The 17,672-nt window shown below is 52.5% G+C and overlaps 1 protein-coding gene across 3 annotated transcripts in view; it reads left to right on the top strand.

Annotated features, from left to right (window-relative positions):
* The first annotated feature begins 1,109 nt into the window (after nt 1–1,109).
* The window catches only part of MBNL3 (muscleblind like splicing regulator 3), a 96,556-nt gene continuing 79,993 nt past the window's right edge, over nt 1,110–17,672 (top strand). Inside the window, exon 1 of one of the 3 annotated variants that reach the window (XM_044452795.1) lies at nt 1,110–1,348. The gene's annotated coding sequence lies outside the window, so the exon portion shown is untranslated. Of the gene's footprint in view, nt 1,349–8,102; nt 8,396–17,672 lie in introns of those variants that run through there. The other 2 variants (XM_044452791.1, XM_044452794.1) reach the window with 2 other exon arrangements.

Below are 17,672 nucleotides of genomic sequence, written 5' to 3'. Positions count from 1 at the left end.
TATTTCATGGTAATTTATTATGTACTATTGTATTTCAATGTATTTTATCATGTTGTAAGCCGCCCCGAGGTTTCGGCAAGGGGCGGCATAGAAATGTTATAATAATAATAATAATAATAATAATAATAATAATAATAATGATGTATGGCTGAGTGCCGAAGGATTGAGGCCTTTGAATTGTGGTGCTGGAGGAGACTCCTGAGAGTCCCTTGGACCGCAAGACGATCGAACTGGTCAGTCCTAGAGGAGATCGACCCTGACTGCTCTTTAGAAGGCCAGACACTGAAGATGAGACTCAAATACTTTGGCCAACTAATGAGAAGGAAGGACTCCCTGGAGAAGAGCCTGATGCAGGGCCCAACTGATGGCCCAACTGACGGCAAAAGAAGGAGGGGGCGGCAGAGGATGAGGTGGCTGGATGGGGTCACTGGGGCAGTGGGTGTGGGCTTGGGTGGACTCCGAGGGATGGTAGAGGCCAGGAGAGCCTGGAAGAGCGTTGCTAATGGGGTCGCGATGGGTCGGACGCGGCTTCGCGCCTAACATACCCGAACCCGCGCCCTGCACCTTTCCTGATCCGCCTGCGCTCTTTCCGCGCGGGGCTGGGGAAGGCTTGCTGCGAGCTCGGCGCCGGGCGCCCCGTCCGCTACTGCGGCGGGGCTGCCCCGCCAGGCCCGGCTGCCGCTCCGTGCGCCGCGGCACGCACTCACCTTGGGCAGATGACGGGGCGCGGCGCGGAGTTGCTATGGCAGCGCGCTGGCCGCCCAGCGCCAGCCGGGGCGCTGCCGCGCGGAGCGTACCATCTCCGGCCGGGCAGCGGGAGGCAGCCCGGGGGGAGCCGCCGCCGCCGCGCCCAGGCGCCCGAGCCGCCGCTTCAGAGGGCGCCGCTCTCCTTCCGCCGGCGCTGTGAGCGGCTGCCGGGCCCCGCCGCGCTCTGCTCTTCCCCGCCTCCCGAGGCGCTGCGGCGGCGGGCCCCGCCCGGCCAGGAAGCGTCCGCGCGTCCGCGGGGCGTGCTTTGATTTGCTGCTAGTTCTCATGATTTTTCCAGACGCCGGGCGTTCCTGCCGCCCCTCCCCTCCCTCCCTCCCTCGCCTGCCTCCTCCAGTTCTTTCCTCCTTCGCCCCCTCCCGCTCCTCCTTTTTAAAATGGCGGTATGCATGAGACACCCATGCTAGGAAGGAGCCCAAAGCCCAGGAAGCCTCCCCACCGCTCCCCCGGCGCCGCAGCAGCCGCCGCGCGCCGCGGCTTTCGCGCTTCTCCTTGCCGACGACGCCTCGATGGGCCGCTGCCGCGGACTGCTGGCCCCTCTCCTCGCGGCGAGGTCTTGCTAGCAGCAGCGGAGAAGCGTAAGGTAAGCGTCGCCCTCTCTCTTTGCTTTCTCCCCCCCCCCCACCGCGTTGCTCCTCCCTGGAATCTGCTGGGAGGCGAGGAATGCCCGCCTCGATGCCTGGGTGGCGTTCTGCAAAATGCGCGCCGCGGTTGCAGGGGGGCGACTCCGTGGGGTCGGTCTAGAAGCCGGCCTTGTTCCACGGGATCCTGCCTTCCCCCCCCCCCCCCGCGCGCCCCCCCCCCCCCCCCCCCTTGACCTCCATTATGCTTTGGTGCCCAAGCTTGGCAGGTTGTTGATGTGGTTTGTTTATTGAGTCAGATGGCCGCTGCAGCGGAGACCGCCGCGGTGCGTAAATGCGCGTCACTTTGGAATACGTCGCCTTAGAAAGCGGGGGGCGGGGAGGGACTCATTCCCAGGCCGAAGTGCTGCTGATGAGGTTTGCAAGAGCAAAAAGAAAAAACTCCGAGCGAGCAGCGCAGCTCCCAACCAGGCTCGTGGAGGTTTTTTTCCCTTGTAAGTTTCACGAGGTGTGATGAGTGACGTCCCTTAATTTTGCTTTTCATTGGAATGTTGGAATTTCCTTGCTGCTTCCCACTCTGAAGCGCTAGGAAGAGGGCTAGGAAAGGCGTTATAACCCTGTCGGAAAAACAACAAACAAACGCGACTTGATTGACATGAACATGGTCGTGAACTCTTTCAATGGCGGATAACTCTGGTCATGAAAATAGGCGGGAGCGTCGTGTGTGTGTCGTTTTTTTTTTTTTTTTTTTAGTGGGGGGATCTTTGCGGCTGATGGGCCTTTCTCCTACTTTTTCTTCGCTCCAGCTTTCTTCGCCACCTTCCCGGCCCTTTCCCCCGAAGTGATTGCATAACAGCCAGCGTATGCTTTTCGGCTTTAAAGTTCGCGTAGCAGCCCTTGGTTCCAATCCTGGCTTGGTTTGTTAAAATCGATCGTTGGAAAAAAAATTAAAACTTTCCATGTGAGGAGGGGGAAGATCTAAGAGCCGAGAGGGTTGCTTTGGGCTCCCGAAAAGTCCCCGGGCGAGCAAAATCCTCTCGCCAGAAGCTCTCTAGGGGCCGGGAGGGGCGGGCCGCGCAGCCTGGGGTCTCCAGCGCTCGGCGGGCGCGTTGCCGGCGTCCCCTCGCCCAGGTGCCGCGCCTCCGGCCCCTGGCGGTGCGCGAGCGGTGTGGCCCGTCGAGAGGGGCAGGGGGATTCCTGGCCGCGGGGGCGGCCTTTTGCGGGGAAGGACCTTTTGCGAAGCGCAAAAAACAGGAAGGGAAAGCGCGCCGGGCGGCCCCCCTCTCCGAACACATGCGCACTCGCCCGCTCTGGCCACCGCACTGTAGTCTGCCTGGAAACAAAGGGACTGGAGCGCGCCGAAGTTGGCGGCGCGGCCCTTCCGCGCCCCGCGCCCGCCTCCCTCGCCGCCTCCACGTGCTCCGGAGTGCGCGGCGGGCGGCCGCCGGCCTGCAGGCCGGGCCGCTGCTGCGCTGCCCGGAGCGCCAGGCGCGCGGGGGAAAGGCCTGCGCCCTGCGCCGCATTCCCCATGGAAGAAGGCGCGCTGGCGGCCCTGGCCAGCCCGGCTGTGCCCGGGGCGGGGCGGGGCGGGAGGAGGCCGCCGGCCGCGGCTGCTGAATCACTGCGGGGCGTGCGAGGGGGGAGAGGGCGAGCAGCGGGGCGTCCGGCGCGCCCTGGCTCACGGTGCCGGGGCGGGCGCTCTGGGCGGGCCAGGACGCAGCCCGCCTCGCTCAAGCAAGATCCCCACCCCGGCACGCACGCCCGTGACTCCATTTTTGCTCCCCCGCACTCCCCGTAGCCAAGGTGTTTCCCCTCCTCTCCTGCCTGAGTGGACAGTTGCCACTCCGAGCTGAGCGCAGCACGTTTCCCTAAGTGGTGGCCAGGAGTTGCCTTCTGACGTCCGGAGGGCCCTGGGTTGGAGAAGGCTGCTGCAAATGATAGGAACCCAGATGGACCAGTAGCCGGACGTGCTGTAAGTGGCAGCTTCCTGTGTTCGGATGGGATGGAGGAGGTCGTCCCAGGTCGTTCAGGGCCTTGTGAAATGCGCACTGGCTGTGCCTTGCGACCATTTCTGAGGTTGAGTTCCTTGCGTCTGCTGCGCACATGGGGCCAGAGCTGTTGGGTGTTGCGTGGCCCCAGCACAATGCAGCAGCAATGCGGGGCGGGGGGCACTTTGTGTCTGCAAGGCCCCAGGTTCAGTTCTCAGCCCAAGACCTCGGAGAGCAGCTTCCAGCCAGAGGAGACTCCTGGGTTAGCTAGGTCTGTGGTCTGGTTCACAGGAGACACTTCTTACCAGTAGTTCTGATAAATTGGGGGAGGGGGATCCTGGGAAGTGAGACCCTACCGATGCCTCTTGTTGCCCTCAATGGAAAAAAAAGGGGAGAGGGAGCTGCTTTTTCCCTGCACCCTGTTGAGTGAAAGAAGCAAGTGGCCAGCTGCTGTTTGTTTCTCCAGATGGATAGCTGCTGGTTTTCACATCTTCTAGAGATGAGGCAGTTTTTTGGAGTTTAGGGTAAGCTGCTGGGAGAATGCAGAACATATTTTGCAAAGAACTTTGGCATCCTGTGAAATGCAGCCGGGTCTTTCCAAGTGTGGTGATTGGGGAGTTGAGATGCTTTAACATGGGAGGGGTGGGGATTGCCCAGGAACATGAAGGTGAGAAGTATTGCCCTTACTCTGAGTTGGCTTTGTGGCATTATCATGGCTGCCTGATCTAATTGGCTGCACTTCGTGGCATTTGCAGGAAGCTCCTTCAAAAATAAAGCAAAAGTGGGGCTTCTCTTGCTTGAACTTACTGTCTGTGCATTAAGTGGAGGTTACCCTGATCTCCCATTTGGGTCGATACAGCCCTGAAATTGCAGATCTCCAAAGTGTACTGGTGTTATTTTCTCCTGACGGTAGCGCTGCTCAGGACCAGCAAGGCAGCTTCCCTGGGATGTTGCTGATGAGGGCTGAGACAGACAAACTCAGCTCTTCTTCTCCTCCTTGGGTTGTCATTGGCTCTGCAGTCTCGGTTCAGGCGCTGCTAGCCGGACGAGCAGACGGCCTGCCGCGGCAGCCTTACCTGGGGGAGGGAGTACCTGGGAATCAGGATTGGGAGGAAGGGCCAAAGGGAAGGTGTCCCTGCAGCTCTTTTCTCCTGCTCTAAAGACCAAGGGGTGCTCAGGGAGAACAGAGAGGATGTACTTTTCATAGACGACAGATGTGACATTTCCTGGCATGAGTGGCAAAATCTGCATCTACCAAGAAGAGCTGCCCAGGTTGGACCAAAGTGCCAGCCCATTGTGCAGACCTGCCTCTGGGACAGGCTGCCCTGATTCTTTTGCGTCATTCACATGCGAGGCCTGGCATGGCGGCTATTTTAGGGCCTCACCCTGCTTTTAGCAAATCTGCTCATTAGTTAAATATGGAAAAGGGTACAAATAACATTTCTGAAGCAACATACCCACTTCCTTCACTTTCAGCAAACATGCATGGGTAGAAGAAGCCTTCCCACTCATGTGGGGAAAAATGAAATGCAGGAAACCTGTATTGTGCATAGCCAGATGCATTGGCAGTATCTCGATCCATACGTTACATTTGTTTGCTTATTAAATTTGTATAGAAGCCGCCGGTTAGCATATTATTACATATTCTCACATAACACTGGTCTTCTACCAGCTCCATTGGCTTCCAGTTGAAGTGCAGGCCCAATGCAAGGTGCTGGTTTCAACCTATAAAGCCCTGAACGGCTCGGGACTGAGATACCTGAAGGAGCGCCTCCTTCCTTATACACCCTCACACCCCTTAAGATCAGTCCCCTGCTCCGGGGACCCTCCCTGAAGGAGGTAAAAAGGACATATGCTCGGAGTAGGGCCTTCTCTGCAGTGATGCCCAGATTGTGGAATGCGCTCCCCGGAGAGGTTTGCCTGGTGCTGAGCCTATATTCTTTTTGGTGCCAGGTCAAAACCTTTTTATTCAATCATTAGTTTAAAAATTAGTATTTTAATGGTTTTAAGAGTCGCTTTTGATTTAATTTATTTTTACTGGTTATATGTTATTTATTATATCGGTACGGATTGTTTTATTGTATTCTAATTTTAATTATTGTAAGCCATCCTGAGATGTCATACATAAAGGACGGCATATAAAAGTTTAAAATAAATAGGTATACAAACATGTTACAGTCAACATGAAGAAGTCTAGAAAATGATGCATGGTGTGGGGAAAATGTCTCTTTTTCCCTAATGCTAGAACCCTTGAGGTCACCTGCGAAGCTGAAGGGCTGGAGATTCAGGACAGACAGAAGGTGCTCCTTCTCATAGCGGGAAGTCAGATGCGGCGTTTACCTGCAGGCCGTTTTTCTTCCCTCTCCTCATCCCGGAACCCAGTGGGGCAATCCCATTAAGTCGGATGGTGGGGGCTCAGGACAGATGAATGGAAGGGCTTCTTTATGCAACAACAACTGTGAAAGCCACTTCCAGGAGATTTAGTGATGGGTTCCAGTTTGTGGATTGGACCGATTCTGAGAGAAGCCGGCTGTTGCAGCCTGATAGCCTTGATGGCTGTATGTAACCTCCAGTCACAGAGTAGGACGCCTCTGTGCACCAGTGGCTGGGGAACATGGGCAAGAGGGTTCTTTTGAGCCCATGTGGATTTCTTGTGAGCAGCTGGGCACTGTGAGCGGAACGCTGGACAGGATGAGTTTGTAGTCTTGGGCAGCGTGGCTCTTCTTAGCTTCCTAGCAAGGTGCATTAAATTGCTCATGATATCCAGGCATTGACGATCAGTGCCACGGTTAATTGCCAGCCACGGTAATCAGGCTAAAATCTGCTAACACATGCAGCCGTGGGCACACCCTGCTTGCACGGAGGTGACGCTTCGCTTTGTGCGTTTCAGCCACAAGGTTTTCTGCCACTCCAGAGCTGCCTCGGTGGAGAGGATCACAACTGGAGAATTCCCACCTTCAGTCTCATCGCTTCCAAAAGCCCCTTTTCCTTTTCGCAGCATCCTTAAAAGGAGAGGAATGCCGCATTTGAGACAATACTTGTCATCTCCTAAATAATTATATTAAAATACTACTTAAATATATGCTGCCCGGTTGATCAGGTTGCCTTTTCAAAAGAAATTCAAAGGAAGCTTAAACCAGGAAAACAACATGGGGATGGAGTTGTAGCCACACATTCAGGGGGTCCCAGTTTAGGAGAGGCCATCTTAAAAATGGCAAACCTGAAGTATTGGCACAGTTACTACTGTTCTTGCAGGGTAATGAAATGTTACACAAAAGTGGTATAAATCAGAGGCAGGCCAGGCCTGGGGATTGTGCAGCTTCAAATTGTCCAAAAGTATTGCTAAGTTTAATGCAAAAAGTGGCATCCAAGCCTTCCTGTGTGAATTGGGGGCCCTCCTGGTCTTTCTTTGGAGGATCCCGTGTTCCCCAGCACCTGCTTGGGCAGCACCATCAATTCAAAGGTAGAGTGCTTTTGCATGTGGAGGTTCACCTTGGCTTTCAGGGCTTGTCATTGGGCCAGTTGCACATTCTCAGCTGGAAAGAGAGGAGAATGTGAGCAATGTGCTACCCTGACCTCCGTGGGAGAAAGGTGGGATGCAAACAGACCAAAAGAGAAAGAAAGAAGATGCAAGCTGGGACCTGGTACAAAAGCCAATCTTGTTCCACACATGCCTGCTTGCACGGGTGTCTTTGGATCCTGTGACACACTGAAAGTTCTGAACAGCGGACTTTTTGCTGTTGGTAATGAGTGTTTCCAGAGCTGCCTTTCATTTTGAGGTGTGTTTTGTTCTGCCTTCTTGCTTGCACCAGAGCAAAGATAATTGCACACTTCGTGTTGTTTGGCATCATGACATATAAATCAATTCTTCTGGCTGTTTGGAAGGCTAGCCTTTCCTTTTTTTTGGAGCAAAGGGTAACAGTTTCAGAATGAGAAAACTGGAGAGTAAGTGCTGTTTTTCTCCCAGAGCCCATCTAGGTGGCTGCTTAACACATTCATTTAGCACTGGGAAAGTGATCAGCAAATGGGTTCCTTCCAGAGAGATGCAAATTATAGCAGGAACATGCAATCCTCCAACCCTTGAAATCTCTCTGATGCATCAGACGTGCTCCTCCTCGGCTTGGAACGATCATTGCACTGGGTGCTTGCACATTGTTGTTCTGCAACAGCCTGTGCCACCAGATGTTTCAAACCCCAACTCCAGAGCTCCTGAACACGAGCCCCTGGCCGAGGTTGCCGGGAGTGGGTGTCCACAAGATCTGGGGATGCACCAGAGGTGGGGAAGATGCCATCCTGCCACATCTTCCTCCTAACAGCTGGTCGAGCGAGAAATGATTCGGCTCTGGAGCTGGTTTTCGGCACTGCAGTGCAGTCGGCCCACGCTTGTCCGTTTTCACGAACCCGTGTTCTGCAGCAGCTCTCGCCGGGTTTTCTTTGTGTGAAGCCGCCTTGGGCTGCTGGAGGTCGGTCCTTGGAGAGGGAGCTGCCCATGGCGGTTTTGGCCTATCGGTGCTCCTCTGTTAGCCACGCGTGGCCCTTGCTCGCAGCAGCTTCCTGGACTGTGTCTAGCGAGAGGCTCTTTGGTGCCGAAAATGAGGCCATCTGTGAGTGTGTGTGTAATCCGATCTGCCGTCCAATGTCTTGCAGAAGGCCGTAAGCTGTGTCAATAAGATCTCTGTTCAGCTCTGAAAACAGCCTCATGATCGAGAGCCGGTTGGCAGTCTTCCTAAGGGAGGGCCTTCTCTCGCTCGCTCGCTCACTCCCCGGCTCCTTTTTTTAAAGGAGAAAGAGTTGGGAGTTTTGGCAGCACCTCGGACGGATTCGGCTGCCATTCGCTGACTGCCAGTTATTGTTTGCTCCTTGGCGTGGCAAAACACCCGAGCGAGCCAAGACGGTCCCCCAGTGCCTTGCCAAAAGCCGTGGGGATGTTTGGAGACAGTTGGAGCGTTGAGCAGTGACAGTGGCATGAGCACGGAGGAGGGCTCTTATGGAAGAGGTGTGGACCTTGGAAACCGCAGCTCCTGCACGCAGGGAGATGGCGGCAGAGTTTAGAGGGATGAGGTAGGAGGTCGGACATCTTTCTTTCACCTTGTGGCATCCATGGCAGGCGGGTCCGAAGCGAGAGGACAGACGGGAGCACAAGGTGCGCTGCTTGCAAGGTGCCGTTTCCCGAAAGTGGGTGCGTGACTAAGAGGCTTGTGGGTTGCAGCCAGCAGTGCGCAGGCAAAATGGCAGTTCTGGGCCTTTTTTGTGGGCAGTTCTTGTGCAGTGTGTCTCAGATAGGTGTGAGCCGTTGCGTCAGGCGTTGGCCAGCGAAAGTGTGTCATGAGACTGGAGGACGAATTTTGCACAAATTCCAGTCATTTTCCGTGTCCCTGCTGCCTGTGTACATTGCAGGAAAAAAGTGCTTCTCCCGCCTCTGAATGGATGCGTTCAAGGTCCACCGCAGCTGAGAAATGCTGGTGACAAATTCCTCTGGGATTTGCAGGGCACAGATTGGGGACTATTAAAAAGTGATCACTAAAAAAGAAGGAAAACCCCATGCATGCAAAATGCAGCTGCCTCTGAGCCATGCTGGGCGGTGATAGAACAAAGGCAGGCAATGACAGGAAATGCTGGTTTTGCCGCTCTGGTTCCTTGCAGAAGAGGCCCGGGCTGGTTAATTTCTTTTTACTTCCTGTTCACAATCCGTTTGGGGAGCAGGCGCTGTGTTTTTCCATGCAGTGCTTTGGTGAATGTTATTCTGTTTGAGTGATACATAAATCCGACCCTTGGGTACAGCATGTTCCAGAGAGCCTCCAACTTTCACTTGATAAAGCGAGGCCCCTCTCTTTCCAGAGATATTCCCCCCGCCTTCTTGTGAACACGTCTGTTCTTGCAGCCGTCCTGGGATTGTGCGAACACTTGGTATTCAGAAGCCTAAATGTCACGTGGATTTGGGCGGAGGCCCCTGGCACAAAAATCCTCAGTGATTAATTTTTATTGACTGAATGTTTGCATGTCACATTTTCGGCAATACCTTGGTAAAAATGTATGTGTTGAGCCGGGGGCGGAGGGGTGGAAAGCAGGCACCCCATGTTGCAATATCTCTTCGTGACGTGATCCTATGCATGTTTCCTCCCACACCTTGCTGTGCTTAATGTAGCTTCCTCTCTAGTAAAACATGTGCAGGATTGCGACCTTAGGCAGAGTAAATGAACAGTTAAAGTGCAGCCCAGCACAAAATTCAAGCGGGTGTTTTCTAAAGCGGAGCTTGGAACTGTCTGCAGAGATCTACCCTGCAGCCTCCAGCTGTGCTGTGTTGAAGCTGCAATTCAACAGGCTTAGCCGTTCACATTACTGCACTCCCTGCTGGCAAACTCACCACCTGTTGATTTCTACCTGTGGCATAACTGTGCAGCAAATTGTGCAGAGCTCACAGAGCCAGGGTGGTGTAGTGGTTAGAGCGCCGGGTGCAGACCTGGGGCATCCCGGTTCTAGTCTCCACTCACCCATGAAGTTTTCCAGGTGACCTTGGGCCAGCTTACTTCACAGGCTTGTTGCAAGCAGAAGAGGAGGGTTTTGTGAGGGTCGCTGCAGGAAGCAAGTTGGGTGCAAATACTAGTAAAAGCACCTTTTCGTCTCCCCGTGCCAGCACGGCTGGTTTTGCAGTGCCAGAAACAGCCGGTGCCTGTTTGCATGGAGTAGGCGTGTGTGTGATGGGAGAAATTGGGCATTCTGAAAAGAAGCGGTGCTCCGAGCCATCAGGAGAAAGCCTGAGGTGAGGGGACCAGTGTGCCTTGCTCAGCCCTTGGTCCTGGCACTAACTGAGGGTGGGCAACTTCAAGGCCCATGTGGCAAGGCAGGAACATGTGAAACTGGCCAGCAGAGTGTTCTTGAGGGGCTGTCCTGCTGTCAACCCTCTCCCACACTCAGTTGGATGCACGTAACCTTTCAATTTCAGACAACCATGTTGGCTGGTGCCTAAATGAATTAGACCTCTTTTAATAGTTTCCAGAGCTGCGAGTTAGAATGTTATCGGATAGGTGTTGAACCTCATTTAGTTCGAGGGCTCAGTTCTAGAGGAGCTTTTGAGGGCCATGTTCTGACGTGAAAATAAGGTAGGGCCAAAAAGACCAACATATTTGAGTGTATGTCTCTTCCTGTCAGTCATGCAACCTTAGGAGAAGCTTTGCAAGAGCTGGGAAATTACCCAACAAACCTGTGGTGGGGCAGAGGAGTGGACGGGCCTTCTGGGGGACTCGGAGGGCCAGAATGGGACCGAGGCAGGCTGGATGTAGCTGGCACGTCTGGCAGTTCAAAATAACAGATGGTGCTCTCTTGTGTGCAAACCGAGCAAAAGGGGGGACCCCATAAAGAATACGAAAAAGTCAAAAGCAACATGGCAAACAGAGATGTTCTGTTTGACAAAATAAAGTTTTCCACACATTTCCAGCCATGTGTGGGTTCTTCCTCAGGGAAATGTAAGCATTTACAGCAGGAGTGGGCAATTAATTTTCCTATGGGGCCACATGAGAAACTTTGGCAGTTGTTAAGGGCCGGGCCAATACACTTACAGCTCTGCTCAATATATATCTCTATAAAAACGGTAAATGAAACATTACAATGAATATGTGGAGCACAGAACAACACTGTTTAATGAATATTCACAAAAACATTAACATTACATGAAAAACAATAAATTCAATTCAATTTTACTTATATAGCACAAATTTACAACATATGTAATCTCCCAGCGCTTAACATAGTAAGGTACAGACCTGAGAAACAGAAAACTCAACAATCCAAGTTGCCTTTGGATTCCCTATAAATGCATCCAGCTTTGTTTGTTTGCATTACCTCAGTTCTTTTTTTTGTTGTTGTTCAGTGAGAGAAATCTAGTCTGTTTTGGGCTTGAATGACGATATATATTTGCATTGACTTTTTATTTGCCAGTGACCTCCTGCGGGCCAGTCAGGGTCAGCCATCGGGCCGGATGTGGCCTGGGCCGTACAATGCTCAGGTCTGATCTACAGAGTTTATGGATGTCAAATATTCCATATTCAACTTGATGTGCCATTTCAATAAGGTGATATGCAGTCCAGTAATCCAGCACCATACAAAGCTTTAACTCCTCTGCAAAACCTAATGAAAGATAAGTTCAAAATATACGAACGTGTGTGTAAACAATTACTGCTTCTAGAGATAACAGAGCATTGGAGGCTGGCCTCTGAAGAGAAAACACAGCTTGCTGCCTTCCACGTTTTCCTGAAGAAGGGCTAGCGCAGAGTCGAAAACATGTTTGAACCTTTTCCTTTCCCTGAAAAAAGCTGCTTTACCCTTTGCATTTGGCCTTTTGTATCCCATGCATTGGAAAGGTCAGAATATGAGAGTGCCTCAGGATCAGGCCAGGTGGTTCTTTGTCGTCCTGCATCTTGCTTCTTGAGCATTTCCCAAGGAAGCCCTCCCAGCTGTTGCCGTGTTCAGAGGTAGGCTGCCCAGGACCCGAGGGCTCTCCTTGCCTTCATGTCTTCATGGGTCCTTGCCAGGCCACTTCTTGGCTTTATTTAACCTCAGGAGTAGGTAAAACAGGGACTGGTTTCTCCAAAGCAGGTTGTCAGCTTTGTTTTACTGGCTTTGCTTCTGCTCCCGAGGATTTCGTAAGCGAGGGTGCTCTTCTCCAAGCCTTGGCAAGTTTCTCCTGCTGGGTTCTGCAGATGCTGCTGCTGATGGATGCAGAAGAGCAGGCCAAATAGTTTCTCCTGCTTGGTTGGCAGCTTTCATACGCATGTTTAAAAGACTGGATTTTTAGGGGGCTGTTGAGGGAGCTAAGAGCATCAATGGTCTGGATGGGGAATCTGGCAGGTGCCAGAAGGAGAGATGGATGCACTATAGCAGGAGGTGGTATGTGTGTTCCCTGCCTTTACGGTGAAGGGCAGCGCTCTCGGTGAAGGATCAGTGTTGCCCCTGGACCAGGCAGTGGATCGTAGAATCCAGCCAAGAGTGTACAACAGACAGGGCAGCGGCCTTGAGTTTTCTGACAGCTGCGCATCAGACTCGGTCTGACAAGAGCAAAAACTCCTTCAGAGGAAGAGCTCGCTGTGCCGAATAAATGGGGGTTTTTAAGCCCTTTTCCCTGTGTGCATGCATGTGTGTGAGGCAGAGAATTCTCCAGCTCTGATTGGAAATCCATGACCTCACTGAGTAACCCTCATTCCAGGGAGCTGAGCTGGGCCTGCTATTTATGCTGGTGTTTCCCCTGCGCCCGCATTTGTCTCGTGTTGGTTCTCACCCCTGCACTGGAAGGAGAGCTTTAGGAGCGCCAAGGCCACACATTTCTGCCGCTTGCAGGACGCAGGGCTGCTTCTGTGAGGTGTCCAGAAAGGTCCGCTGGTGGAAAATGGAAAGGAGGTCAGCATGCCAGTCTACCGTTCGGGGTATTATTTGAGTGCCACTTAGTTGTGGGAAGATATTTTGGGTGGGGAGCAAGTTGTGGAAGCCACTTCCCTTTTATTCTGTCTTTAGATGCTACGAAAATGCAGAGCACCAGGCTTGGGGCCCATCTCTGATCCCCTGAGATGCCCAGGATGGCCCCACCCCATTTCCACATCTCCTGATCTCTTTGTGGTGCCCCGGCTTCTCTGTGGTGGTCCCCCCCACCATTCTGAAAGACTGGAGCCCCTCATGTAAAGCATAGTCACTGGCAGCAAGAGCTTTAAGCTGGCCTGTCTAGGTATTTTGGTCCTGCGCATCAGTGGAACATGGCCCTGGAAATTTCTCTGAAATGGATTTTGGCCCTTGGGGTAAATGAAATTCAGCAGGCCCATGGTAGAAGGTTCCTCAGTTCCCTCTGAGCTCTTTGGGGTGGTTGGATGCTGTGCTAGTCCAGAGAGCCCTGGGTTGGTGCTGGGACCCTTGGAACAGTTCCACCTCCCAGCTGAAATAAACTCCCTGATTCCCCATCTCTGAAACGGGGTAGTGAAGTGAGAAGGTCCAGCCCCAACCTGAATTGGCTGCCCTGGTTTCTGTACCTAATTTGGAGTCTGAAGGTGCTGGACGCCAGTCATTTGAACACCTTTCTTCTCCACCTGAACTTGACCTGCATGCTATGTTGGTTATTGGAGGCTTTTCCTGGATGCTTTTGGGGACTTCTATAGGCTGGGTGGGGGCTTTCCAGGCGTGGCCCCTAGATTGCCAACCCCCCTGATTCTCCAGAAGGCTCTGATCACCTCTTCCTTGGAAGCCAGTTTGGAGAACAGCAGAGATAATATTTTCTCAGCCCCTTAATAGAGGCTGAGTTTCTGGGAAGATTTGTAGTGTTTTCTTGTTTCCCTTTCTGTTTCGTTTCCTGTTTCTTTCTTACTGGGTGCTGTACCTTCGTGCTTCATTCCCTTTAGTTGCCGTCACTGTTTTCCTAAACGTGTTCCTCTTGCAAGCAAGTTTTCATGGCCCTCCTCTCCTCCTTTTTATACCAGATAAGAAAAGAATAGCTTATCTAAAATAGAATCTCAGTGTTTTCATCGGATTTAAGATTTTAGTGGAATTTGGACAATTGCATTGCAATGCCTTGAAAGCTAGTGCTGAAAATGGAAGTCACTTTGGGATGAAGGTTGCAAAGTTTTCTGGGAATCAGTATTTTGACCTTATTCTGGCTCATGCTTTCTCGGCTGTACTTGTTTCTGGTCGTTTTTCAGGTTCAACGTAAAGTGCTGGTTTTATCTTCTGATGCCCTTAATGGCTTGGGGAACTGCTTACTGCCTGGGTGGCCTTCCCCTGTACAGGCCTACCCAATCCTTTAAGTTCCTCATTGGAGGTCCATGTGCCCCTGCCGGGAGAAGTGAGGCAGACAGGTTGCTGAGAGGGGCTTTTTGTGGTGGCACCTTGGCAAAGGAACAGCCTCTTCAAGGACGGTTCCCTGGTGCCATCTTTATGGCCTTTTTTTGGTAGCACAGCGAGACCGTTTTCCTCATGCCGGCTTTCAGAAAATGTATGCTTCTCTCCAGTCTGGGCTAATCCATTCAGAGTGGTTTGTTTTTAATGTTTTAGATTTATTATGAATTGTTTTGACTTCTTTCTCTGCTGGAAAGAGCCATTTTTATGCTTCTTCACTGTTCTGATACTGTATTTTAATATTGTGGGGTTTTTTCTTGTAAAATTCCATAAGCCACCAGAGTACACAAGGGTTTTTTTGGCAGTCCTGCAGATACGACTATTGCTGTTGTTGTTATTATTATTGGTTTAAAAATGAAACTTAGCCCCCTGAGCATTCCTGGTTGGAATGGAAAGACGGGATAGGATTTCTGAAATAAAATGGTAAAAATAAATCTGTATTTTGGATGGAGGCAGTATCATGTCCCCATATTAAATATCAATATATACTTCTGGCAGATTCATAGCCTACCTGCACCACATGACTTTCTGGACTGCATCCACTGCCAGTTATTATTTTGCTCTGTGTGAAAACAGAATTAATACGATGCACTTTCTAAGATGTGTGGGCATGATGCTCTTGATTGGCACAGCAACGGGGCCTGGAGGCAAGTTGCAGCTCAAGAAATCATGGCTGCAGGTACAATCTGATTAACCTCCCACCCCCACCAGAGAGGCAGCTAACTCAACGAGCAAGAAACGAGGAGCAAGAAACGAGGAGAAGCGTCAGTCCCCGCATTAGAGCTGGGCACCAAGAAGCCTTTTATGAGGAGGGACTTCACAAGCTCTTTTGACACCTGGGAGAAAATCAAGACTGCTTCTGGAGTTCAGCAAAGCAATGTTCAGAAGGCAGGGCTTTGAAACAAGCACGCCATAAAAGGATGGCACAGACTTCTGGGGGAGAAGCCCGGGAAGAATGATTTGCCGTGATGGTGTGCCATGTTGGAACCTCCCTGTTCGGAAGCAGCATACTGGGGATGACTACTATAAATTGCCCGCTGGCCCTTCAGGGAGACTGAGCTTTTCGGTGCGCAGGATTGCCGCGGCTTGAGCGTGCTGCTGGCCTTGGCTCGGAGGGAAGAGGGTGCAACATGTTTGGAAATGTTCGGGAGGAAACCATGGCTCAGGGGCTGAACACTGTCCCGGCACTGTCCTGAATGTGCCTGCCTGCCTGCCTGCCTGCCTGCCATTCATTCATTCAGTATCCTGCTTTTCTGCCAAAGAGTGTCACCAGGACAGTGTAAATAAAATACAGATTAAAAACTAAATCTGAGTTGAAGCATAACCTACAAACAATGATATTAAAAACTCAATGATTCAAATCTCCTTCAACAATAGACTAGCTTTCCCTCTGAAGGCCTTTGAATAAAAAGATCTTGGCAGAAGAACAGCACTGAGGGAGCTTATCTAGTCTTCCTTGTTAGGGAGTTCCTGAGCTGAGGCAGGGGGCCACCACGCAGAAGGCCCTGCTGGGCGCCCTCACCTAGTGCGCCTCCCGTGGTGGTGCTGAGAAGAGGGCCTCTCCTGGGGGTCTTGAACTTCCTGTGGCACTTCCGGTGAAAAGCGCCTTGGTAGGATGGGTGCTGGTTAAGTCAGATAGTTCTGGCTGGGTGGCCCAGTGGTCCCAGTTGAAACGATCGGGAGCCAAATTCCTGCTGAGGGGGCCATAGCTGGATGCCGGAGCGTTTGCCTTGCATGGGGAAGGTTCCAGGTTTGAATCCCGCTGCCTTTCGCGAAAAAGTGCCGCCTCCTTCCCGCCTGTGGAGACCTTGTGGAGCCTTGGGCGAGCAGGGTACCTCTCCCTGGTCCACACGGCACAACGGAGCAGCTTCTCTTCTGTGGCGTCTCCGACTTGCTGCTTTGGTGGAGCAGGTTTGGCCTCACCCAGCAAGGTAGCTCTCCTGCTGTATCCGAAAGAAGTGGGCTTTTGGAAAAGAGGGGCGGGAGCGTCTGAAAGGCGTGCCGGCTGACTCTGCGTGGGCCAGATGTCCAGCCTGGCTCCTTTCCGACTTGGCCATCAGCGCCAGGTTGCCTCTCGCAGCCTTCTTGGACCTGGCATCCTCCAGGCCCGCTGGCCCACAGCTGCACCGCCTGCAGACTGGGAATGATGTGAGTTGCAGCCTGAGGGCCCAGGGAGAAGCGGCGGCTGCGTGCGGAAGTGGCGTGTGCTTTCCACAGCACCTGTGGTACCGCCGGCTTGTGTCCACGTGTGGCGTGTGTTCCATTACCATGCAGTGCCGAATTCAGGCACGGAATTGGCGGCTTGCCTCAGGATTGCCTGGGGAGGACTGCCTGGTATTGGCAAGGACTGATGCCTGCACTGTTTGGCAGCATTTCTGAGCCAAGCTATACCTTCTGTGTAGCTGAGTGAGGCAGTGTGGTGTAGTGGTTAAGTTTGCTGGGCTGGGGACCCAGGAGCTCCCAGTTCAAGTCCCCACTCATCCGGGGTGGACTCTGGGCCAGTCACAGACTCTGGGCCTGGTCTACCTCACAGGGTTGTTGTGAGGATGAGATTAAGAGGAGAATGGGGAAAGAAGAATGCTGGAAGCTGTTTAGAGTTCCTTGGAAGGGAAAAAGGCAGGATATAAATGTAATGAATAAATAAATCTCTCCTGGCTTTAAAAACACAACTCCTGGAGCTTGCAATCAGGACACAAGGAAAGGGGCTCAAAAGGGATCCTGACAGGACAGGATCTCCCTGGTGGGGGATGATGGCGGAACCTGCATCTCTTATCCTGCAGGGAGAAAACTCACCGCGATCGTGTCGTACTGGGACAAAAAGTAGCCCAAACGGGGGGGTGTGACTTTCCCTCCTCTCTCCCTAGCCAGGTCCATGTTCCCCAAATGCTTGGACTGCAGCTCCATCAGAACCAGCTTGCTGGGCTGGGGAACGGTGGCTGAAACCGTTTCAGGGCTTCGGATGGCCTGCGATTCGTCCCTCACCTGCTTCACAGAACGGCCACCGACAGTGTAGTGCAGGATGAGCTTGCGGCCCATGGCGAGCACAGGGATTCTGTTGCGAGGCCGGGCATCCAGCGTTGCAGATCTGCATGCAGCCATGTCTGGAGCGAAAACTTGCGCAGCCGTGCTTTCTGCAGCGGATCGAGTGAGGTCTGGGTGACCTTGGCAGTCGCACGAGGCAGTTGTGGCATGAGAACACATTGTGTTTAGTATACTGGAGAAATGGTTGGGGAACAGATACCCTTCTCTCCAAGAGCAAGATCTTAGCGTCTTGCAAATACAGCAGAGAGAGACACCCCCCTCTTGATGGCAAGAGCGCCTTGAGGCTGCAAGATTTGGCATAAGGAGGTGCACAGAGCTCTAGCAGATGAAAAAAGAGATGATCTGTTAGGTCTGATGTTGAAATACCGGGTGCCCATCTTGATCCGTGAGGCTGGGAGGCCCCTTGCGGGGTGGGGGTGTTAAAATG

This window comes from Varanus komodoensis, unplaced genomic scaffold, assembly GCF_004798865.1.
Source record: "Varanus komodoensis strain SLA01 unplaced genomic scaffold, ASM479886v1 scaffold74, whole genome shotgun sequence".
Classification (NCBI taxonomy): Eukaryota; Metazoa; Chordata; class Lepidosauria; order Squamata; family Varanidae; genus Varanus; species Varanus komodoensis.
Note: the sequence above shows the minus strand (reverse complement) of the source record. Positions and strands in the feature narration are given on the sequence as shown.